The 27,500-nt window shown below is 36.6% G+C and overlaps 1 protein-coding gene and 1 long non-coding RNA gene across 5 annotated transcripts in view; both read left to right on the plus strand.

Annotated features, from left to right (window-relative positions):
* Positions 1–27,500, plus strand: part of LOC115213095 (sodium-dependent serotonin transporter-like) — a 592,816-nt gene that overhangs the window by 473,525 nt on the left and 91,791 nt on the right. The gene's annotated exons all lie outside the window — the stretch shown is intronic.
* The window catches only part of LOC118763917, a 23,444-nt gene continuing 4,787 nt past the window's right edge, over positions 8,844–27,500 (plus strand). The window contains exons 1-2 of the long non-coding RNA XR_004999679.1: positions 8,844–8,857; positions 18,994–18,998. This is a non-coding gene — a long non-coding RNA (uncharacterized LOC118763917). The remainder of the gene's footprint in view (positions 8,858–18,993; positions 18,999–27,500) is intronic.

Raw genomic sequence — 27,500 nt, forward strand, 5'->3', positions numbered from 1 at the left:
CGAAACTTAAAAGTATAAGGATTACTATATTTTATTCGCTGAGATGTCTTGCTCGTGTACATATCAACGTGCTTTAATGTAAGAATATTTTTTCGTGGTTTAGGCTTTGACTGCCATTTTTAGCATGTAAGGAACCCACATGGTGGTTTCTCCGTGTAGGTTTCATATACTATTACAATATATACTATCATAATATATATATATATATCACATTTCCTGGCCTTTTCTTCATGCTCATTTTCCATCTTTCACTTCACTTTGTCTCTTTCATTTTTCTCTCGCCCCTCTGCCTCTACCTCTCTCTCTTCTCTCCCCACGTGACCGGTGTTCGACGAGGCCTGATCTTTCTTTCTTGGTAGGACTACTGTCCGTGTAACATCTATATTCATTCTTGTGCTTGTTAAATCTTATGTCCCAGCCAGCTTAAATTCATTCGTCCTTAGTCGAAAGACACCTGTTGTTATGTCCTGTTATATATACATGTGTAACATTTCTGGGGTTTTTTCTTTCCTTCTTTCGTATACATTCGCTGCTTTCTTCCAAGGACTGTAATATTCTTAGCTTATTTTTCCTTGTGGCTGGCCAGATTGGAGCAATCTCGAGTATAACCACCCGAAATTGCAAAGATAATCTGGAACTCGACTCCGGATAGAAAACTCCGAATGATCCGTCCTTGTTTTCCTTGTATCGTCTGTCCGGATGCTTTCTTTTCCTTCTTTTTTTTTGTTTCACCTAATTGTCTGGATGTTTTGCGTTCTTGTCCCAGTTTTGTATTATTTATATATATATATATATATATATATAGTAAAATTAGATTCAGATGAATATGGTACTTAAGTTGAAGGCACCAGAATTTAGTAGCGTCATATCCATATAATTTTAAATAAGGTGATGCTTATTTTGATTATATATATATATATATATATAATATATATATATATATATATATAATATATATATATATATATATATATATATTACTTACGATGAATGTTTGCTTTAGAAGTGCCTAAATGTATATTGTGCGATACAAATAAGGTAATAATTTATTTTCAAACGCACAAATGCCGAGAGAACACCAAAGACAAGATAAAAGTGGAAAATTATCATTTCAGCAACCAGTTATGAGACTATATTAATGTATGTATGTATATATGTATGTATGTATGCATGTATGTATGTATGTATGTATGTATGTATGTATGTATGTATGTATGTATGTATGTATGTATGTATGTATGTATTCATGTATGTATGCATGTATAATGTATGTATGTCATTATTCAGTTTATTTCAAAATTACTTGCCAATAGAGAAAGAACCGGTTTCTACCCTGGATCCAAGGCTCCTTCATTGAAATTTCAACATCATCAGAGTATTTTTGCTTGCATGTATGTTTTATGTGTGTATGTATGAGAATGAATGAATGAATGAATAAATGATGAATGAATGAATGAATGAATGAATGAATGAATGTGTGACTTCAGCTGCACCTCAGGGAAGAGCTCTTCATATTCTTCCATAGTTGCTCTCCATAACTGACAGATACCATATGCATACATATCGTGTAGTCGAGAATGTACAGAGCAGTGACTTGTAGACATATCCACGTCAACTTCCTCCGCCTCATGCAATCATAATAAACATGGCTTCAGCAGTGGCTCTGATCCATTTAGATCATCTTGAAACTTTCAATAGGATTGAATACTAGTACACGTTTTCATGCAATATATGTTTTCTGTACAGCTTTTTTATATTATCTTTCCAAAGGCTAGGTTACTTCAATTGCATCTGTGCGATTTTTAGACCAAATAGTTATATATGTGAACCATTTCGAAACACACTCTCATTCCGCCAAAAGTGTATCCTGACATGGTTTCAGTACCAGCCATATTTAGATACCATAAATGAATATAATAGTATTTTCTACTAAAAGCACAAGGCCTGAGATTTGCCGGGAGAGGACTAGTCGATTACATTGACCCAAGTGGTACTTAATTTATCGACCCCGAAAGAATGTAAGGTATAGTCGACTTCGGCAGAATTTGAACTCAGAACATAAAGATGGACTGAATGCCATTTGGCATTTCGCTCGGCGTGCTAACGATTCCGCCAGCTCGCTGCCTTATAAATGGACATAATAGTATAGAAACAGAACAGATGCAGGTCATAAAATAGAACCACCAACCTACCTCTTACTATCTCAACATTACTGATCATCCTGCTGCCTTTTCCTCAACTGCCTCTGAAGTCTAGTAATAAATTCATGTTTATTAATTAAGATTCCAGTTTTAAAGCTATTAGCTACAATTACCAATTTCCATGATTAATTTTGATTGTTAATTAGGTTGCCAATAACAATCGTCAGTTGTAATTATAAACGAAGATACTTAATTATAAAGCTGATATTTTTTTTCCTAACGGACGCATAGTGTTTTGATACAGCAAGAAAAACCTGAAACAAGAAAAGAATACAAAAGCAACGAAGGCCCAAATGCAGTTAGTGTCATGTGAGCTGTGTGCTTATTCATGTAATTTTATATGATTTTTGTTTTTTTTTTTCTTTCTTTCTTGTTTTCAGTCGTCTATCTGTTGTTATTGAAACTCGAAGCTTCAATGCACTGGATTAGCAGAATCAGTAGAGTGTCGGACAAAGTACATTGCAGTATTTACTTGCATATCTTTACTGAATTCAAATTGACTAAGACATTGTCGTTGGTCTTTCTGGTTTTTCCAAGGTGAATTTAACCCAGCGAATCAGAGACCTACCAAAGCCACATTTATTCTCCACCCTTTCTACAATATATCGCATGATCTACTGTATGTAGGAGAGTTATTTAGGTATAGATATACAAGAAATCATACCGGCTTGTGAAATCCCGACCATACTATCAATAGTAAGTGCAAACCTTTTCGTGATCACTTCGACCAAATCTTTACTGGGGCCGATATAACTGCTTAAGCCTTTACAAGTATGGCAGCAGTCCAATACCTGAAACTAGTAAAAGTGTAAAAGAGTAACCGTATTTAAATTAACTAAGCCTTCCCTTAACGCTGAGACCTGCATTAGATATTATTATTGTTAAATCTGGAAAGAGCAGCGCTGTAGAGTGACATAATCGGCAGGCGAGCGGACAAAATGCCTTATTGTAGTTATGCTTCTTTATCTCCTGGTTTGAAGTCCCGCCAAAGTTGACGTTGATAATCATGAATCCGAATACGATAGAATAAAAGTACCATTTAATATTTCGGTAGATAAAATGACAATGCCTTTCCCTAAATATTTACGACTTTGTGCCAGGATCTTAAATAACCATTGATTCATGCCAACAAGGAAGCCTTTACACAATCGATACCCTGCAGAAGACACTGTTTAGTTGATATTCGTCTATACTTAAAGTCACCCAACAAACGTTATCGCTCTTACTGACCACTAATTCCCTATAGAATGCAATAGTTGACAGCGACTGCACATAATAGCTTGTAGAGAACTACGAGCACCTAACATTCCAGATGCCAAATGCCCACTTTTAGTGTTTGCTTAACCCACGGTTGCAGGTCCGTCAAATAGACGAGCTAAGGGAAAACATGTCTCACAAAAGAAATCACACTTGCTCCTTCGGCAGACGATGGACTTTATAACTAAAGAAACATATCCCTTCCACAAGAAACGCAAGATGAAAGCTAGCGCAAGACATGGCGGTTAACTGGTTATAAACAACAGAGGTGATGTAGGTCTCGCTGCTTCTCCCCAACCTCTCAGAAATAGTTTCTCTTAGCCTATACGAGCTCTTTCTCGTAACTTCGTCCTAGTTCCTATCCAACTAGAAGTCTGGCACAGACTAGATCACAAGCATCTTAATAGAACGTATGCCAAGTGACTCACGACGCCGACCGGTGTCCACTTAACTCCTCAGGTAACGAAACCTCTGATTTGTCCTAGTAAATGCGCATTCCTGTTTCCAATACTTATTCTTTCAATTAAGTGCTAACCATCTTGATTTCCGTATTTTCTGACACCATCAATGTAATGTCATTATCGAATGACAACACGGCTCTTCAGCGCCATAGTTCTCAATACGATTAGCTTCTGCAGCAAAGGCTGAACGCTTAAAACGTACAGGGACGATGATAGAGCATACTATGACTTATCCATTGTATAACTCGAAGAGCTTCCAATAATCAATGTAATCTAATCGCCGAACATATTTCACAATTTTGAAGCTATCTTATTTCTAAACTCTGGTTACACAGAGGATACTCGCCAGATATTGATAGCCAACCTTGTCAAAGGCTTTAGATTTAACCAATTATATCAAAACACCGTCGAAACTAGATTTATTCGATGCTTTCCTTACTATATATTGCATGATGTAGAGATTGTTGAGTATGGAACTGCAAGAAATCGCATAAGTTTTCACATTCCCGATCACATACGGACAACAAATACCAACCTCTTAGCGAACACTGTGGCCAAATCTTAAATTCTGCATCCATCTGAATTTTGAGCTGGAAGTTGGAGGCACCTAGTCTACGTCCTTCCTCGGCAACGCTGCTCAGTTGTTAATTGGTAACCCTGCGTTGGACTAGCCTTCCCACTAGAAGGAATGTTGGCCTACTCGCCTAGCCAACAGGGTGGCATCATTCGAAAACTAAAACGATGTGTAGTATATTGTGATGTGCGATATATAACAACATCCGATAGTCTGATATATCTATTGAGTTCTAGTTTTATTAACTGATTGCAGTTTGCTTCAAATTTACTTCAACTAATTCTATTGCAACTATACCACAAAAGAATGCATCTGATATCAAATAGATCCTCCGTTGATTTCGGCGATGAGTACGCAGTTATTTGATCAACAGAATGGCATAAATGCTTATTGACAGCGTAAGTAAATTTCGTAGTCATTCACTTAATGAAGTTGATTATCCAACAAAAGATGAAATTCATCAGTTTCTGCTTCTGCATAACTGTTTTAGTATTTCCTACAGGTATGGTTATCATATCCACCACTGAAAATATTTGATTTGTGTTCTGTAAAAAGTTACATTTGATGAAATGTGTGGAAAAACAATTAATGAAATCTGAAAAATCGTCTTTCATTAAAAATATCCCTGTTTCACGCAGCATTAGGAGAGGATTTTTGTTTTGTTTGCTTTTTGTTTTTTTTCGGGCTTTTTGTCTATTTGTTTTCTTTTTGTTTTTGTTGGGTTTTCTTTTTTTTTTTTTGTTTTTTTTTAATGGAAAAACCGCTTTCCGCAGTTAACAATAATAAAATAATTTTGAGTGAATATATCCGTTTTCCGTGTTCGAAAGGTTAAAGTGTGAAGCGGGTGAGTATTCCCTAGGCACATGTAATCATAATGTAATTACATGAAAGAATCAATGCAACGCGGTGTGACATGACTAAATCTTTGAATTACAGGTACAAACAATTGCCATCCGCCTAATTTCTCTCACAAGAGGCTACGATAGAAGATACTTACCCTAGATGACCTACAGTGGGATCGAACCCGTGACTTCGAGATTGTAAAGCAAACTTCTGAACCATTCAACCAAGCAGAGTCCACAGGAGTTGATAGGCATATATCATAATTGATATTTATAATTAATCCTTTCTAATATAGGAAAAAGACCAGAAATTTGGTGAGAGGTGATACTTGATAACATTAACCTCTGTACGTAACTGTACTTATTTTAACGATCGCCAAATAACGACAGTGGAGGCGCAATGGCCTAGTGGTTAGGGCAGCGGACTCGCGGTCTGAGGATCGTGGTTTCGATTCCCAGACCGGGCGTTGTGTGTGTTTATTGAGCGAAAACACCTAAAAGCTCCACGAGGCTCCGGCAGGGGGTGGTGGCGACCTCTGTTATACTCTTTCGCAACAACTTTCTCTCTCTCTTACTTCCTGTTTCTTGACTAACGCTGCGATGGACTGGCGTCCCGTCCAGCTGGGGGGAACACATACGCCACAGAAACCGGGACACCGGGCCCATGAGCCTGGCTAGGCTTGAAAAGGGTGCATAAATAAAATTAAAATATCGACAGGCAAAGTCAGCTTCGGCAAGATTTGAACTCAAAGTATAGTCAGAAGAATTGCCGCTAAAATATTTTTCTCGACGTGCTAAACTCTTCTGCCAACTCATCGCCTCGTAGTTATAATTAATTACGTTTTTCCTTTTTTTTTTGTTTTTGTTAATCTGACAGTTAAAAGATTCAAGCTTTCACAACGTCTTTAGAGTGAATCTGTCCCACTGAGGTATCATTTTAGGTGACAAATATCCCGCAAAACTAACACTCCATTTGACACAATCACTTTAATTAGCAATTATATTTTTGCATCGCCAGCACGCTAGAACATGAATTAACAAATCGATAAACATTACACAGTTCATTTGAAATTAGCTCATAATTTATACACTACACATAATTACGTATATTTTATTGAGAAGTGAGTTTCTTAACCACTTATATACGTATATAATTCTGAGTGTACAGTGTATACAGAATATCAAAACTTGTTTTTCTAAAATCCCTCCAAATTTAATCATTTTTATCGAAGTAAATAAAAATAGTCAGAAAGGTGAATATGGTTGTCTGCAACAATTGATGAACAAGATTGCGCTGTGCATAATGAGACAGCATAACTGTATCCTGGTGTTAGTTTGGTTGGAACGTAAAAGCACTCGATTCTGTTCTATGCTAGAGGCTAAGCTTGCCCGCGATACGACGAGGAACCTTTACGCAGTTGCTCAACCTGCACGAAAAAGGAACCAAATTTCCTTTACACTAAGTGTCATCACAGAAAACAAAGTGTACATTGGATAATGTGACCCGAGTCCTCTACTAGAATGTCTTCGATTAACAGAAAGAGAGAGAGAGAGACGACCTGTGACTAAATAAGAACATTTACAAACCTGAAACGATAACTGAAAATATAATATAAGTGACTTTATCATAAGCCATTATCCTGAAGGCAAATATAGAAGTTGAGAGAGTATGTACCTTAGAAGGATATTTTGAGATTATTCTTTTACGATTCTGGCAATAAATCTCGCCTATATTTATACTTAACAAATTTAAGAGGTATATATTCGAATCTAGTTAAACAGAAATACCAGTCTCATACAGATTCTTTATTAATGACTTTATGTGTTAAGAATATAGTCTGTACGAAGAATTATCTTGACCTTCTCTCAGGACTGGACTTGGGCCGAGGTATGTGTATTGTGCATGATTATGAAACGAGAAGTAATTAGAAACCAGTATGTGGACATGTATACATCTCCGATATTTGTTGATGAATGCTAGATGTGCCTTGGGATTGACGAGGGCTTATCTTAAGATGGTGTCTGTATCTAAGAATGTGCAAACATGGAATACTACATAACAACGACGAGAGAAATAGGGCAATTAGAGCTTGCTGTATGCAGTAAATCAATATTCTACAATATTAATATCAACAATTGGTTTGCTTCATTTTCATGCTGGATGAGATCCAAACCACAGATAGAAAAAAGCTCTGAAATTATTGACTACTACTAGGAACTTTCAGATTAACAAAGATATTGACCGCCTGTATTTCAAACGAAAATACGATGAAAGAGCCGTATCGGTTGAAATAACATTCATATTACGCTTCCAATAATATTTATCAAACATCGTTTGTTCTGATGCACGAATGGATGAGGTTTACATGTTTGAAAAGAATAACATTACGAGTAATGGCAAAGAACGTCTGAGTAACGCACAAGTGGCCATAATTATTTTGACTGACACTTGTCGCTCGAATTGCGCATGTTATCAAAGTTTCTATACGAAGGTACGACTGAATATAATCTTCATTTTAAGTTATGTATTTGCACCATCGCTGAACACAAACTCTTGAGTCCTCTTTCAAAAAATTAGGTATGCATTGTTGTACACACTTCTTCACAGCCACTTTCACCTCGTCTTTCTCATCAAATACTTGTCACCGAAGACTGTCCTTCATTGAACCGTTCAGGTGGAAGTTGGAGAGCGCCAGATCCGGAATGCAGGAATACTAGCCAAGTATAAGAAACTGACCGACCCAATTTGCCGGTTGTCTAATTTAATGCCAATGATGTATGTCGTGTGGGGGATGTGAATCGTTTTCTTATTCTTCTTCGGCTTCCTCTTCCTAATAGTTTCCCCAAACAGCAAGAAAACAAAAAGAATGATACTCTCTTCATTCCAAAATAGTCACCATGACTTTATTTTCCAATCAATGGCTCTTGAAATTCTTAGCCTTAGAGAAAAGACTCAGTCTTTCTGTGTGGAACATAAAGATATACACATATTCCATCTCCTGTCATCGGATCGAGAAAAGACATGCCTTCATTGACTTCAAACAGACCAGAGCAAACTTCCACTCTTCTCTCTTTCAAATCGAGTACCAACTAACGAGGTAACAACTTGACACTTATTTTCCGACTCCCAAAATTTTCCACCACCTTCTCTTCTATGCATTGTAAGCACAGTCTAGTTATATAGTAAGATAACAGATTGATACTTGACCATCTCTTGCGTCGTGTTGCTTTTTCAGTGGTACTTGCCCACTCTTTAAACTACTTCGTCCATCAGTGCATACAACTCTTGCCAGTAGTGTCAACTCTATAAATGACTTGTAGCCTTCTATGGATATCAGCCAGTCCTGAGGTACTCCTTTGTCAAGAACTCAACAACATGTGCCGCTTCTGCTTGGAATCGATTATTTGCCTTCAGGTGACAACTTACGTTGCTTTTTTCCAGCAACCATATACGTGACACTAAATTCTTTCTCATATTCTAAATGTTTGTTTATGCCGAATATTTCACAAGTTAAATTATTTGTTGTCCTACTAATGTAATGTATATATATTCTGTTCTGGTTAATATTAGATGCGAGTCTACAATAATAACGATTTTTCTAGGTTATTTCCTTTCACTTAACATAATTCCTGTGAATTATAATCATATTTGTGGTCTGATATTTAGAATTACTCATCAATTCTTATAAATAAAGGATTATAGTGTGCTAATGAAGTTTATAGCTTAATTTGAGTGAATATAAATTTAACTTTTATATTTATATCTTAGAGAAAAGTACAATTTCACGAAACGGGAGGCGTGTATCTTTTTCCAAAAAGGGTGCTAACACTGATTGAATGTTATATATTAAACGAGTCTGCTGCGTTATCTTTGGCACGGTTACGTATTTTTGAGATATTTAATTATTTCTCATACTACTTGCTAGTTCATTATTGCTTACATATGCTGCTTCTCTTGCTACGAGAATTCGTCATATGATATGGTCGAGATTCTATTGCCTGAGCATGTGGGTATATTTCTAAGAAGACGCGAAGACGCGATGGGTGGTAGCAATTATGAGTTATATATATTATATATATATATATATATATATATATATATATATATATACATACATACATACATACATACATACATACATACATACATACATACATACACAAGCAAATAATTTTTTTAATGTATGGTTGAATGGCATTTTTTTAAGGTTAAATATTACGTCTAAGAATTTAGCAAGTCTGAGACTGCTCCTTATTGTAATTTGAACCTAAACGGTTCAAATTGCCGAATAGTTTGGTCAATTCTTACCTGAAATTCTTTGCTCTAGCCCATTCATAGCTTTGGGGATTAATAAACCGTCATGTCTATAAATTCTGCCATTGATGTATTTATTGGAATTTTTTGTGAATTAAGTTGAAAAGTAATAAAAACGAAATAGGTTTGTGATTTTTGATAAGTTTCTGGCTCATGCTTACCTTAAAAAAACCTGAATTAATATTTTTAACCATGGTCGAGTGTTTAAAAAGCTCGCTTTGCAATCATGTTGTTTGGGATTCAGTCCCACTGCATTGTACTTTATTCAAAGGCCTTCAACTGTGGTTCCGAGCTGACCAATTCCTTGTAAGTGAGTTTGGTAGACAGAAACAGTGTGGAAATCCGTCGTTTATATATGTGTGTGTTTTCCCCCAATAGCACCACCAACGCTTGAAAACTGATGTCGGTTTGCTTACGTTCTTGTAACTTAGCGACTCGACAAAACAGATCGATAGAATATGTCACAGACTTAAGAATAAGTGCGGAAATCGATTTGTTCGCTTGAAAACTCATAACGACAGTACCCGACCAAGCCTGCAGTCCAATGACTGTAATGAGCAAAAAAAATAAAAGGTGATAAAATTTATATTAAAAACTGAAAATTGCTATTCTATCATGCTATATTTTACATTTTTGTTTTGTTTTGTTTTACGTGCTAGCTGTAATTGTGCGGTAGAGTCATGTAAAGTCGGCAGCTTTTAAAATTAGAAATTTAGTCAGAAATAGGTAGCAAGGAATTGTGACCAATTGGCTGAAAATGTATTTATATCTATCATGAATGTTTCCAAACCAAAATATTGCTGACGTGTTGTTGCTCCAAACTGCTAATTCAGAATTTTTGTAAATTTTTATATTGATACTTTCCAGGATGTTTTTATTAAATATTCCTGCTTTTTACCTTAAGCTTGACTGAATTAATGATTTTTAACTGTAAGATGGGGTGAAGTTATTCTAAAATTTTAGCTTATGTTCGTTAATAGTAATGTACGATTTTTAGTGCAAGAAATGTATATCATCAATGTGAAGATTCACTAATAATAAACTTTAGGTGTATTTTTATAATTGCTAGTAATGCCGTTTGTTAGTAGATTATGATATAGTATAGATGATTATACAGCATATATAAACATATACAAAGAGATATATATATATATATAAAGTGTATCGCTATTCTCTCACTCATTCTCTCTCTCTCTTTCTTCATATATGTATATAATATATGATAATAGATATATATAGGCGCAGGAGTGGCTGTGTTAGTACGAGCTTGCTAACCAACCAACACATGGTTCCATGTTCAGTCCCACTGCGTGGCATCTTGGGCAAGTGTCTTCTGCTATAGCCTCGGGCCCGACCAATGCCTTGTGAGTGGATTTGGTAGACGGAACTGAAAGAGGCCTGTCGTATATATGCATATATATATATATATATATATAGTATATATATATAATATATATATATAATATATATATAATATGTGTGTGTGTGTGGTGTTGTGTGTGTGTGTGTGTGTGTGTGTGTGTGTGTGTGTGTGTACGTGTTTGTGTGTCTGTGTTGTTCCCCTAGCATTGATTGACAACCGATGCTGGTGTGTTTACGTCACTTAGCGGTTCGGCAAAAGTGACCGATAGAATAAGTACTGGGCTTACAAAGAATAGGTCCCGGGGTCGAGTTGCTCGATTAAAGGCGGTGCTCCAGCATGGCCGCAGTCAAATGACTGAAACAAGTAAAAGAGTAAAAGAGAGTAAAGTGTGTATATATATATATATATATATATGTGTGTGTGTGTGTGTGTGTGTGTATGTATGTATATATATATATATATATATATATATGAAAGGATGTGGGCTGTATCTTTGTGTTTGTGTATCTATGTCTGTGTGTATGTGTCTGTGTGTGCGTGTGTGCCTATGTGTCTGTGTCTGTGAGTGCGTGATATGCGTGCGAGCATGTGTGTGTGTGCCTGTGTGTGTGTGTGTGCTAAAGGGATAGACAGCGAGACATATAACATTCTTGTAAGAGTTTAGACAGTATTATATTATGGTGCAAATGTCGTGAACTAACTGGTAAGCACCACGCAAGATTTTAGAGAAAATCTGATTTTGAGTGCCTACGTATATAGATAGACAGATAGATAGATAGATAGATAGATAGATAGATAGATAGATAGATAGATAGATAGATAGATAGATAGATAGATAGATAGATAGATAGATAGACAAACAGACTGACAGACTAAATGGCACCACGCACATATATGTAGGATTGATACAGAGGTATAGTGAGATTTATATTACATATATATATATATATATATATATATATATATATATATATATTATATACATATATATGTACATACATATATGCATGCATGCATATATACATGCATATATATATAGATAGATAGATATAGATATATATATATAATATATATATTATATATATAGAGAGAGAGAGAGAGAGTGAGAGAGAGATTCGCTTGTTTGCGTGTACGTGCAAAAATATTTTTATATGTACTGGTGTATATATATTAGACTATGTTATTATATATATATATATATCCAAATATTCATGTACAAGCATAGATAGTAGGTATCGGTATATATTTATGTTTGCATAATTATAGCCGTGTGTTACACTATCCGACTTCAAAAAGAACTATTTTCCATGACTATAAGGGCACAAGCAACTCTGTAGAAACGTACACTTGCACACATATATACATATATATACATGAGTGCGTGAGTGTGTGTGTGCTGATATGGAGAGAGAGAGAGGGGGGGAATAGAAGGGAGAGTGTGTATGTATGTGTGTGTATTTATACATGTTATATGCGTGTGAAAAAGAAACTATATATATAGTCTCTTGTGTGTATGTTTGCTTGCGTGCTTGTGTGGTTGTGCGCGTATTAGTGAGAGAGTTTGCAATTGCACTGAACCAGACACAAGAAAGGTAGCGTCGCTGGTTTTTGTAGTTATGTAATATAGCTTGCTGCTGGTGTGTCTTCGGAGTGTGGCTGGGTTGTATGGAAGACACTCATTTTAGCAATAGTAACACAAGCACACACACACACACACACACATACACGTATATAAATAGAAATAGAGTGAGTGAGTGAGAGAGAGAGAGAAAGAGAGAGATAGAAAGGGGGTATGCCTTGTGTGTACAAATAGATGTACGACTGTTACTTTTGAGTTTAGAGTTCCACGTAGATTTTATAGGTGTGCGTGTGTGTGTGTGTGTGTGTGTCTACGTGTGCGCATGTGTCTGTAGGTGAGTATGTTTGTATATGTATATATAAGCATGTGTAAATGGGTGGATGAATATATATGTTTGCAGGCAGGTATTTATATATATATATATATACACATATATACAAGGATACACACAGACATTCACACATACATACATACATACATACATACATACATACACTCACACACACATACACTCACCTACAAACATACATAAATACATTCACCCACACACCTACATACATACATATATACACACATACATACATACATACATACACACATACATACATACATACATACATACATACATACATACATACATACATACATACATACATACATACACACATATAACCAAACCCATAACGAGTAAAAGAGTCTGAAGATGTTGCCGTGTAACATGACACCAGAATTTGGAGCAGCAGAAATAAGAAACTCAGCGGCAGCATTCCATCATTCTTTTATCAACATGATGTCGATCATCTTCTGTTGTTGTTGTTGTTGTTGTTGCTTTTGTTGTTGTTTGTTGTTTAGCCCCAGGACACTTCGTATCGAACAGATGTATGATCAAAGTCGTAACTGTTCCAACAGCTTTATTTTCCAAGCGTTGTATCGAAGAGTCCATTATTCAACTTGTCTTTTCTACATTCCTTTCATATGTTAGGGTATGAGTTGGAGGCAATTTGGTTGCTATTTCTAGTAAGTTTAATCCCGTTCTTTACACATTCGGTGTTCCCATCATTACTGTAGATGCTAAGTCTGTGAGCAGGCAGAATCGTTAACACGTCGGATTAAATGCTTAGTGGCATTTCTTTCGGGTTCTTTACGTTGTGAACTCAAATCCCACCAAGATTAACGTTATCTTTTATCCCTTCAGGATAAGATAGAGTATCAGTCAAGTGTTTGAGTGATGTAATCGACTGACTCCTGCCCTAACAATGCTGGCCTTTTACAGAAATTTGTAGCAAAATTCTTATTGTTCATGTTCTTGCGTTCTTGTTGTTGTTGCTACTGCTGCTGGTGTTGTTGTTAAGTAACAAGACGGGTAAGGGTGATTAGGTGATGGTCTAGGGCTTAGGGGTGGGAGACCCCAGACCTTGGAAAAAAAAACTTTGGTCGTCTTGTAGTCGAGAGCTCTTCGTTGACGCCCGACACCAGTGGGAGGTGGGCCTCGAAGTCGCTGGAAATGGAGATCTCCAAGTCCAAAATCTTGGACGGCTGCTGCTGCTGCTGCTTCTTAACCACTGTCCCAGTACAGTTTGCAAAGGCGCATGGCCAAGTGCTTAGGGTTTCGCAGTCAGATCTTCAGATCGTGAGGTTTCGATTCTCGGAGCAGACATTACTTTCTGTTTCGTATTCCTGAGCAAAAAAAACACTTAGTTTCGTGTTGTTCCAATCGACTCAGCTATAAATGTGTTGGCCAGAGTGGAAAGTGTTTATCTCTAAACTTTTCGCACGAGTCCACCATACATATTCTTTCCCATAGCCACCAGTACAATGATAACTGCCTTGCCTTCCCGGTTAAAGGAAGGTGGCGGAGCAATATTCACGATAGACTCGGCCGATAACCAAATTCGTCCCGCACGTAACAGCAGCCGTTCGACATAAGCCCACAGGTCTGAAATGGTTGGACACTGCACGAGTGCGTGCAGAACAGTTTAGTCGCTCTGACCGCATCTCGGGCAAGTCGAACCGTGCCTGTAGAGCTTATCCCGAACGGGCAATGCTCCCCGACAGCACTGCCACGGCAGGGATCTCTGGTGATTGTCCATAGGTCCCGGCCCGAAAGTTGTCCTGAAGAGGCGGATCAGGCATTCCCCGTCGACGCCCAGATTCTCTCCAAGAACGTCGTCGCACCTCCCCGCCACTAATCCTCTATAGAACGTCTTTGTGGAATTGAAGTCGCACATGTTTGGATCTTTCTTTAGTAGTGCCACAGCTCCTTGACTCACAAAGCTGGGGATACATCCGTTTTGCTGCCAGTTGCAGTAGATTGCTGCCAAGACGCCTCCAAACAAGTCTGGCATATGATAATGAAGCTCGTAAGGAAGGCCATCCAAGCCTGGAGAGTTGTCTCCTGCGCAGCCTACCATCGCATCCCGTACGTCCGTGTCTGTGATAGGTCTTTCACAACACTCCGCCTCTCTTGCCGAGAGTCGTGACAGGCCATGCAGATAGGTTCTAAAGTCCATCCTGCATTCTAACCCACCAGTTGTCCCGAACAGTCGGGCAAAGTGCTGTTGCAAGGGCCTCACACATCTCTTCGGGTTCGAGTAATTCGCACCTCTGTTCATCTGTCAGAGACCTAATGGTGGCTTTGTCGCTTCGTTGCGCCTCCGCCACTCGAACCTCTCGGGTGGCTCCAATTCCCACGTTTCTCAGAGCACGCATCTGACAACGCATCCTTCATGTTTGGTGTTGAAGTGTTAGTCGAGAGCCAACCTCGCTGCCAGCACGTTGGACGCGATGCCACTTCTTTGTGCCTCTTCTAATTTCTTAACTACGTCCCCCTCTATTCTATTTCGATCTATTGCTAGAGCCTTACTATACCTAACCGATTCTTCTTTATTTGCTTTCTTTAGGGCACACCACCATCAGTTATTGACGATGGTGCCCGTCAGTGTCCTCTTAGCTAACGTGCTAATCCGGTCTCTGTACGACACGTTCAGTTTCCAGTAGCCGGGTTCTGCCTATGATTCTTATCAAGAATACAAGTCACAGATAGATAGATAGATAGATAGATAGATAGATAGATAGATAGATAGATAGATAGATAGATAGATAGATAGATAGATAGATAGATAGATAGATAGAGCGTTATTGAATCTAACCTTCCTTTATGTGACGTAATATGTGGTTTGAAAACGTTGTGTGCGAGCTACGCTCGAAACGTCAAGAACTCTCTTTTTACTGAGTTTCAAACAAATATATTCCTTGTGCGCGTCCTCCTGTCGTCTGTTAATTTTATTCGTTTATTTGAATTGACTACGTATGTATGTATTTATGTATGTATGTATGTATGTATGTATGTATGTATGTATGTATGTATGTATGTATGTATGTATGTATGTATTATGTATGTGTATATGTATACCATTTTCCATTCCGAAAATTTGCATATTTCCCTGCAGGCAATGTGAGATGAGATCCACCATTGATAAATATTAATTCTTCAGACAAGAATAGAATCTGTCCGTTGCCACTATGATGATATACTTGAATTGTACGGCGTGTATTTTCATTGGCTGCTGTTTTCATGGGATTCATGTATCTGTGTGTTTGTTAACTGCAAGTATGTATGTACCTGGACGTGCAGTTGAGGCGTTTAGTGTTTAAGATTTGTGTGTATGTGTCTGCAGTTACTAGAGTTGTGTGCGTGTATACATCTGTGTATCTATCGTGACGTGTGTGTGCGTGTGTGCGAGTGCATATGTGTGAGTGCGTGAGTGTGTGTGCTTGTTCGTCCGTAGAAATGGTATGATGGCAGTTGAGTTTTAAAAACGGGAAGAAAATTTTGTCTTTTGCTTTGCTTTTATTATATTTTGTTTTGTGGGGGTTTTTTTGCTTGTTTGGGGCTTATAGCTTTTTTTAAAAAATGAATGGCTTAATGTAATCTCAGTAACGAACCAAAGAACTTTGATTTGTTGAATTTTCTTTGATGCTTTATTTGTTTCAATCATTGGGCTACGACTATGTAGGGGTACTGCCATGAAGCGTTTAGTCGAACAGACCGACTCCCAGTATTTTTTTTTTTGAAGTTTAATACTTATTCTATCGATTTCTTTAGCCAAATTGCTAAATTATGAGTAACTAAACTCACCAACACTAGTTGTCAAGCGATTGTAGGCAACGAGTACAGTACAGAGATACACACATAGATTTATACATGCATATGTGTGTATGGATCATCAGTTTCCACTCACCAAATCCTTTCACGAGACTGTGGACGGCCCGGGGCCATAGCAGGAGTCACTGGCCCAAAAGGCTGCTCAAGGGACTGAACCCAAAACCACATGGTTGAAGAAGCAAACTTCTTATCCACACAGCCACGCCTGCGCCTACTGGATTACAGATTTTTTTCTGTTTTTTTTTGTTTTTTTTAGATACAGGAGAGTTCTTCAGTTTTTGATAGAAGACGCTATTGAGGTAATAAAGCGAGGTCGTTCCTGAAATATCATTTGAACAAGGAAGAGAAGAAATTAAAAGAAAAATGAAATACGGTGTTCTTATGGGATCTTATTTTGCTACTGTTGGCATACCATTATATTTAAGGGAATACCTGACCATGTAAAGCACGAAGAGATTAATTCTCTATTTATATTCACTGTTTTGGTTTCATATTTCAGGATTAAAGCCTTTCCAAGACACAAAGATGACAGAAAGTATTTGGTGCTCTATCTAGGAGTTTCCATTAAATTTTATACGGCATACGATTAGTCTTCAAAACTAAGTGTCGATAGTTGATTTTGTGTTCAGTTTTCTTTGCAACGCTCCGAATGTGTAATTATGTTGATAGAGTCAGTTCTTAAAGTGGTTGCTGACATTTCTGCATGGTCAATGCCATTTCGGTTAGTGCTAGATTTGACAGCGGGTGCGTATATAACTGAATATTTTTGCAGCTACCGTGGGGTAGGCACATGTTTTGAGAGTAGAAGTTGCATTACCGCGTACTGTTGTCGGTTGTGCTCTAGCGGCAAGAGTTATTCTTTATTTTTTAATTTATGTTTAGGTGTTGGCGAAATTTATTAAAGTTCAATGCTTAATATTAAATGAGTTTTTAAGGTTGTGAGCTGACAGAATCGTTAACATGCCGGGCAAAACAATAAGCGACATTTCGCCAGTCTCTACCTTCTGAGTTCAAATTCCACGAAAGTCGACTTGGCTTTTCATCCCTTTCGGGTTCATTTGAACATTGAGGTTGATGTAATCGACTTAACCCCTCCCCAGATATTTGTGGCCTTGTTCCAAAATTTGAAATCAGTATAAAATGAGTTTAGACAAAAGAATTCCCTGTACTTACGTCCGAAAGGAAGTTAGTTATTAAAATCTCACGCCCCAAATTTGATGTTTTAGTCTATATTAGAGTCAATTGTAAAACACGGCCTGAAACTTTGCCTAGTGAATGCTTACATATATTGGAAATTGTTTTTCATAACGTCTCCACCTATCAGGTTCTGCATATCTAAGATACTTATATACGTGTTGCGGGGTGGGGTAAACATTTCGAAATTACTTCGTATTGTAATTTTAAGATTCGGGAAGTTGAAAAGTTTTCGATGAGTCCATCCGGAACTTATCTACTAGAAGCCCGTTCAAATTTTAGGAAACTAATAGATTTGGCTCCCATGATAACATCAAAGAGATCTATTTTGTAAGTTTCCATCCATGTGATGTCGTCATTAAAAACAAGGATCAATTTCCTGGCACTCAGATCGATGGGCATATAGTAATTCAATAAATCAGTTCAATAGTTCCATCTATACAATAGCTCGTTTTCAGAAAACTACAAAAGGAAAAATCTAGTTCTTGCTTTCATCTTTTAATAAATTCATACATCGACCATCACTGCGCCGTTTTCATGGAGATATAAAGATACACACATGTACATGTGTTAAGGAACATGCAAGCGTACACGCGCTTTTAAATCCTTCAAACAAACACGGGTATACATGCATAAACATATATTTAATACAGACATACACACAAATACACACACACATACATACACAGCAACTATACATAGACGTGTTGTGTTTATGGAGTGAAAACGCAACGCATATTTCAAAGATACCATCATAATAACACGAAATCTTGCTTCCATTCTTGTCTAATGAATTAACATATGCAATTGGAACAATATCTTACATCAAATTGCCTGAAGAACCATGCTGTGTCGAAACTAAGATGTTGATATATAAAGCGGAATATCTAGTAAATAATACAACATATATTGTACTCTGCAAATTAGCATTGTGCTCTGTCCTGCCTAATATTTATTATAATTGCTTTCTCTCTCAAACTATATAATTATATAGTTGAATACCGGATGCGCCCATGATGTTCGGATCTACAGATCTGATGAGAGTTAGTTTTCTCCATTATACATTATGCTGAATATGTATAATGATGTAAAATGTACGTGTATAATATGCAATGTTGAAATTAATAATACTATATTGAGAAGATTACAAAACGGAAATAATCATAAAAACCACATGGAAATAATAAAGCACTATTCTCCTTTCATATCCTGTGATCTTATATGTGCCCCATATATGACTAAAAGACTTCACCAGGTGGGGCTATTTAACTTAGACATGGCCTGGGCCGATACTGGCTGAAACCTGTCAAAGTTATATATATACAAAATTGGGACAAAAACGCAAAAATCCAGGCAGTTAGGTGATACAAAAAAGGGACAACAAAATATCCAGACAGAATGTACAAGGAAAACAAGGACAGGTCATTCGGAGTTTTCTATCCTCAGTAGAGTTCCAGATTATCTTTGCGAATTTTGGCTGGTTATACTTGAGATTGCTCCAATCTGGCCAACTCCAAGGAAAAAATAAACTAAGAGCAGCATTAGATTCCTTGGAAGAAAGCAGCGAATGTATACGAATATATATATATATATGTATATATATACATATACACAGACGGACAGACAGACAGATATATGTATTAATTGATATGCAGGTGCACAAGCACGTATGTTCAAGTATATATACATTTAAACCATTCAAAAGTGCACACACACACATTCCTCAAAAACAAAAACAAATACACACAAACGTGAAAGGATACAAATAGATAGATAGATAGATAGATAGATAGATAGATAGATAGATAGATAGATAGATAGATAGATAGATAGATAGATAGATAGATAGATAGATAGATAGGTAGGTAGGTAGGTAGGTAGGTAGGTAGATAGATAGATAGATAGATAGATAGATAGATAGATAGATAGATAGATAGATAGATAGATAGATAGATACATAGATAGATAGATAGATCTGATGGAGATAACTCAGCATTAACCTATGCAACTCACTGGAGCCAGTAAACGAATATACGATGCTAATTAATGAACTCGTTTATTACTCTAATGGAGTTTAAAAGAAGTACCACCCACATGGTACTTTAGCTTTCAATAAGCCACCCTGCGGCGAATTGATCTCTCCACTAAGAGTATAGCTGTATAAAAGTAATAAAAGTATTACGGTAGCAATATGAACTTCTGTAATACTTAAGTAGTAACTAACTTTGTATTCATTTCTATATATACTAAAGTAAAGGTATACGTGTTGTAGATGAATGTGATAGAAAAGAAAAAGAGAAACATAAGCACGTATTCTAAATATATACATTCACACACTCAAACACGCACACACACACATTCACGTATATTTATATGTATAAGGATATATATACATATATATATACATATGTTTGTGCGTGTGTATGCATGTGGATATATGTATGTGTGTACGTGTGTGTGTGCACTACACACTAAATCTTTCTCCTACACAACTGCACACGCACGTTAATGTTCTTAATCTTAATCTTAATTTTGTATTTTTAGTGTCGTTACCATCCAAATTCGTTATATAGATAAATAGACCACAGATAGACAGACAGATACGCACAGACACATATGGAAGCACTCCGTCGGTTACGGCGACGAGGGCCCCCAAGTGGCTGAGCACTCCACCAACACGTGCACCCTTAACGTAGTTCTCAGGGAGATTCAGCGTAACACAGAGGGTGACAAGGTTGGCCCTTTGAAATACAGGTACTACTTACTTTTGCCAACTGAGTGGACTGGAGCAACGTGAAATAAAGTATCTTGCTCAAAGACACAACGCGTCGCCGGGAATCGAACTCACGACCTTACCATCGTGAGCCGAATACCCTAACGACTAAGCCACGCGCTTTCACATACTTACACATATGTATATACGGTGTTGCGTGCGTGTGTGCATATTGCTTGTATGTATGCATATAAGTACGTGTATATATATATATTTCGTGGCACTCAGTCGGTTACGACGACGAGGGTTCCAGTTAATCCGATCAACAGAACAGCATGAGACGGAGCATCGTGTAGCTTTTAAGTGTTTTCATTCGGTCTGGGAATCGAAATCGCGATCCTATGACCGCGAGTCTGCTGCCCTAACCACTGGGCCATTGCGCCTCCACATATCTCTCTCTTTCTCTCTCTCTCTCTCTCTCTCTCTATATATATATATATATATGTGTGTGTGTGTGTGTGTGTGTGTGTGTGTGTGTGTGTGTGTGCATATCTACAAATAAATATATACATGATTATAAATATATATACATATATGTGCACACACGTACATAAACACGCACACACACATAAATAATGTATATTAATATAAGTAAATATGTTAGCAAGACACAGGGAGGCCTATCGTGTGAGAAGATAATTGGATTAGACATATATGTGTGTGTATGTATGTATATGTATATATATATATATATATATTATAATATAATATATATAATATATATAATATATATAATATATATATATGTATATGTATATATTTATACATATATATACATATATATGTATAATATTTTTTACATATATATATACATATTACATTTATATACATGTATATATATATATATATATATATATATAAAAGTATATATATATATATATATATATATATATACACACACAGACACATACACACACACATACACACATATATATATATATATATATATATATATATACACACACAGAAAAAAGAGGAGCAAAAGATTGAAGAGATGGGGAGAGAGAGAGAGAAAATATACAAAGCGAGGGGAGAGGATGTGATTCAGAAATAGAATGAAATAAAAGAGAGAGAGAGAGAGAGAGAGAGAGAGAGAGAATGAAGAGAGAGAGGGGGAGAGGGGGGGAGGGAGAGAGAGAGAGAACCAGAAATATCACACGTGTATCTCGTTCCTGCATTTGTTATTTTGAGATGTTCTTATGTTTCTCTTTGAAACAGTTTCTTGTCATTTCTTAATTTACCATTCTCACCTGATAGTTCGTTTTTCTACGCTTGCATAGCAATACCATTTCGGGTTAAATTGGCACCGGAGCGAGCACTGCTGATTTAACCACCCGTGACTGGAACCTAAGAATGTTGTTTGCCAAACATACTCTCTCAGTTTACGTAATGTAGGTTTCGTTTCGTTTAAGTTCTTCCAATTGTTGTTGTCGTCGTCGTCGTCGTCGTTGTTGTTGTTGTTGTTGTTTGCTGGTAGAGAAGGATTTTAGGGGCAGAACGATTTGTTTTTTTTTTTTGTTTGTTTGTTTTGTTCTTTTTTGCTTTGTCTTTTTTTTTTTTGTCTGCTGAAATCTTTTCTCATATGTTCATTATGAAAGTATAAATAGTTACTATTATATAACGAGTAAATATGCGTGTGTTCGTACTTGCGTATATGATGTGTACCTATGTATGTGTGTGTGTGTATTTGTATGTAAGCTTCCATATATGTGTATGTGTGTGTGTTTGTATGTCTTTGTATGTTATATATATATGTGTGTGTGTGTGTGTAATTTATACCGTATCAAGACAATTACCCCCATTGGTTAATTACCCTCTCTCTAATATATTGTTTGTTCCTTCTCGAGCTACGCCTGGCTCATAAGGGACGGTTTCCTGGTTTCCTTGGCGTATAGGTTCCCCACCTGGACGGCACGCCGGTCCGTCGCAGGTGAGCTGCAAGATGCAGGAGGAAAGAGTGAGAGATAGTTGGGGCGAAAGAGTCAGTAGAAGTTCGCCATTACCTTCTGCCGGAGCCGCGTGGAGCTTAGGTGTTTCGCTCATAAACAGTCTGAGATTCGAACCCGCGATTTCTCGACCGCGAGTCCATTGCTCTAACCACTAGGCCATGTGCCTCCACCTCCAATATATTAAGAAGTCGTAAATCATCACCTGTTGTCCTCAGGGGCATTTGTCCTGAGAGACGGGTTATTGTCTACGGGGGAGGGGTTAATTATCCAAGATACAGTTTATACATATATTAATATATATGCACAAACATAAACGTCTATATATGCATGCAGTTACACAGACATACAGATAGATAGATAGATAGATAGATAGATAGATAGATAGATAGATAGATAGATAGATAGATAGATAGATAGATAGATAGATAGATAGATAGATAGATAGATAGATAGGTAGATAGATAGAATATATTCTTTCGAAGAAAGTTATGTGATGCGATATTGTATCGAGATAGTATGCCATATGACTTAATCGACTTTTAAATATTTACATTAGGCATCAATAAAATACACGCAGTTGTCTCAGATACAGACTTCAACGAATAATCAGTAATTATATGAGTTATGTTTTAATTAAAAGAAGTAATTTAATAAAGTATATTTTAATCATCGAGAAAGAAGATAATATGAAATTAAAATTTTATGAAGTCCAAACAATTTTATTCATTCGAATCACTTGTATGATTAAATATCTTTTAAAAACATTTGTCGACGATTAGAAACTAAAATTGTTAGTTTATATCAGTAGTTCTCAACCTGGAGTCCGCTGACACCTGGTGGTCGGAAAATGTAGTACTTCTTTTATTCTTTTATTTGTTTCAGTCATTTGACTGCGGCCATGCTGGAGCACCGTTTTTAGTCGAGTAAATCGACCCCAGGACTTATTTTTGTGTAAGCCTAGTCCTTATTCTATCGGTTTCTTTTTTCGATCCGCTAAGTTACGGGGACGTAAACGCACCAGCATCGGTTGTCAAGCGATGCTGGGGGGGACAAACACAGGCACACAAATATATTATATATATATATATAATATATATATATATATATATATATATATATATATATATACATGGTGTGTGTGTGTATGTGACCGCGTGTGTACCGTTGCCGATTTTTTTCCTCTGTCTTCCCTTCTCTGGATCTTTCCTTTTCCTATGTTTCTGACGAAGAGCTCCGCTCGAAACGTAAAACCCTCCTTCCTTCCTTCCTGAGCATCCAATAATACTATATTTCTTGCACGTCCTCGCGTTGTTGTGTTTTTTCTTTGTGTTTCATGTTTGAATTAAACTATATATATATATATATATATATATATATATATATAATATATATATATAATATATATATATATATATATATATATTATATATATATATATGTATGTATTTAGTATGTAGTATGTATGTATATTATATATTTATGTAGTATTATATATATATATATATATATTATTATATATATATATATATATATATATATATATAATAATAATAAATATTAGGGGATAATCCAAATTTACAGGGAAAATCAGATTTAGGACTGAATCCAATTTTATAGTAAAATATTATATAATATTATTAGAGACAAAACCACTATTATGCAAATCAAACAAAGAAAGACTTAATCCAATACATAAAAATTTTTTATATAAATTAAATAAATTAAATTCGCCACTACAATTGTTTCGTGTGTCTTCTAAGGACATTCATCAGGTGGTATTCAGATCTTCTATTCAATTTTAAAATGGGAAACATTGTGAAAATGTTAGGAATCACTGGTTTATATATTATCGTAGCCGAGTGATTAGGGTGTTAAGCTCGCTGTTGTAAGCTGATCGTTTCCATTTTTGGATCAAGCGGTGTGTCTTCATTTCACGATTCTCCCAGTCTACCCAGTTGAAAATGACTACCGGCCGTTTACTGATGCATCTCTCTCTCTCTTTATCTCTCTCTCTCTCTCTCTCTCTCTCTCTCTCTCTTTCTTTCTCTTTCCATTCAGTTGTTACAATCAGGATGTTCAGCTAGGTCAAGAATGGACGACCAGGAGGATGGTTATCTTCTTACGACTACAGAGGCACCTAAATGAACTGCCAAAAGCATGTTACGAGCTACCAGTGAGTGTTGGGTTAATCTATCCTAAAAGAATATTAGTGCGTAACAATATTCTGATTAAAAAAAAAAAGAAAACGAGGCTGGTTTCGTGAACTTTTAATCAAAATAGATCGAGAAAATTGTAACTATCTGCAATTAGCATTTGAATAGTAAGAATTAGTATCACGTTCTGATAAGAATATCTATTATATTACAAGTTACTTATGGTTTCTCACATATCTTTTCGTTATTTTTTTTTTCATTGGCAATCATTCCCAAGAAGGCGGCAAGTACTTAATTATACGTTTCTACGTTACTCATGTTTTTCCTTTCACATGCATTTCTCGAATTAGCTTAAATAATTACGTTATTGCACTTTCTCGATGATGAAACTATAAAACTTCGTTTAATTGAAATACATATTGATGAATCGTTCGCTAAAACTTTAGTTCTGGACATTTCCCTTCATAATGATCATCATCATCATCATCATCCAGTGTTTTAAATCCGGGTTTTGTCCTCGGTTAACGGGGTGGCCGGATCAACCACAATGCCATAGTAACCGATGTTGGCTGGTGCAGCCCACCCCAACCTTTGGCCTGGATGATGCCCATTCTCCTTTGCAATCATGGGGCATTTTTGGAGGTGGATTTTCTAAGAGGAGCATGCCCTTGCTTACCCCCAACCTCAGTTTCTAGACATGAGTAGTCTCGAGACCAAAGTCTCTACTACGATTTTTAAGAAATGTGATGGAAAACTAGCTCAGGAAGGCAGGGACGCTTCTCTCTGAGACCCCCTTTTGGAGCCCACCTATGTTTTTTTTTTAATATAATTCAGATGTGATAGCTAACCGTTGACTAAGTCACATGGCAAACTATGTCAACTCAGTATCCCATAGTTATTAGGTTTATCAAGTCATGCAGTAAGTTACTCGTTGTCGACCATAGTACTGATATGAGCTGTCGTCCTTTTACATCACTCCTCCTGCTTTAGTCCATTTATCTGTACTTTTGACTGGCAACGTACTGCAATACGTGATCCGTAAGAACCGGCCTGTCTAGTGTATTGCGAGCATAACTTCATTTGCCATATATTATATGACTGATTAAATATATACTTTACGTATGGAGACCTCCGAATAACAATGAATGAGTTACCAACTGTTTTCTACACGCACACGCGAGAGCTCACACGCACATAGACACACACACACACACACACACACACATACACACACACTCACATTTATTCAAGTATTTCTTAATATATTTTTCAAGACGGTGAACTGGCAGAAACGTTAGCACGCCGGGAGAAATGCTTATTCGTCTGCCGCTACGTTCTGAGTTCAAATTCCCCCGAGGTCGACTTTGCCTTTCATCCTTTCGGGGTCGATTAAATAAGTACCAGTTACGCACTTGGGTCAATATAATCGACTTAATCCGTTTGTCTGTCCTTGTTTGTCCTCTCTGTGTTTAGCCCCTTGTGGGTAGTAAAGAAATAGGTATTTCGTCTGCCGCTATGTTCTGAGTTCAAATTCCGCCGAGGTTGACTTTGCCTTTCATCCTTTCGTGGTCGATAAATTAACTACCAGTTGCGTACTGGTCTCGATCTAATCGACTGGCTCCCTCCCCAAAAATTTCGGGGGCCTTGTGCCTAGAATAGAAGAGAATATATCTTTTAATATATGTCAATGGCGTAGACTGACAGAATTCTCAATTAGAATGCATTGTAAGTGATTTTGAATGGTTAATGTGTGCTCTTATAAGAATGTTATAACATTATTCTATGTATTAAATTTATGAGAATACTCAATATCAAAAATCAGTCTTTTTTTTTTTGTCTTTTTTACATTTGCTCCTGGGTTGTCCTTTCGATGGATAGCAGTAAATATTGTTTTAGTAACATCAAGTCGAAGTTGATAGTGCATTGGTGACATATTTGGACAGCTGCTAGTCACGTGCGTAATATCTTGAACAGAGATGCGATATAATTGACACTTTTCGATCGTATCCTATGGGTTTAAGCGCTTCACTGTCCAGTTTCTTCAACATGTATTTTGTAGCTGTCTCCTGATCTTGTATTACGAAAGCATAACATTTGAATTGTGATGTGAAGCATATATGAATGTATGTATGCATGGATGCGCCTATGCGCGTAAATGTATGCATAGATATATACGCATGTATACATAGATATATACGTGTGTATGTAAGTATATGTGTATGTTTACATGATGTACGTTTGTTTGTATGTATGCATGCGTCTGAGTATGTACGTAGGTAAGTATGTGCATGTGTGTGTGTAGTTTCAATTGAGTGTGTTGGTATATTGTGTACGTACATGTATATATGTATATATATATATATATATATATATATATACATCATATGTATATATGTATATACATACATATATATGTATGTATACGTATGTATGTATGTATTATGTATACATGGATGTGTGTATGTATTTATGTATATATAATTGTATGTGTTTCAGTGTGTCCCAAATAACTATTTAGAGATTTAAAGTACATCTCTATACTGTACGTTACGTATATATATATATATTATATATATATATTATATATATATATGAGTGAGTGAGTGGTGTGTGTGTGTGTGTGCACGCGCGCTTGCGTGTCGTATCTTTATTATCTGCGTGTATACGTATGTCT

This window comes from Octopus sinensis, linkage group LG6, assembly GCF_006345805.1.
Source record: "Octopus sinensis linkage group LG6, ASM634580v1, whole genome shotgun sequence".
In the NCBI taxonomy this organism is placed as follows: domain Eukaryota; kingdom Metazoa; phylum Mollusca; class Cephalopoda; order Octopoda; family Octopodidae; genus Octopus; species Octopus sinensis.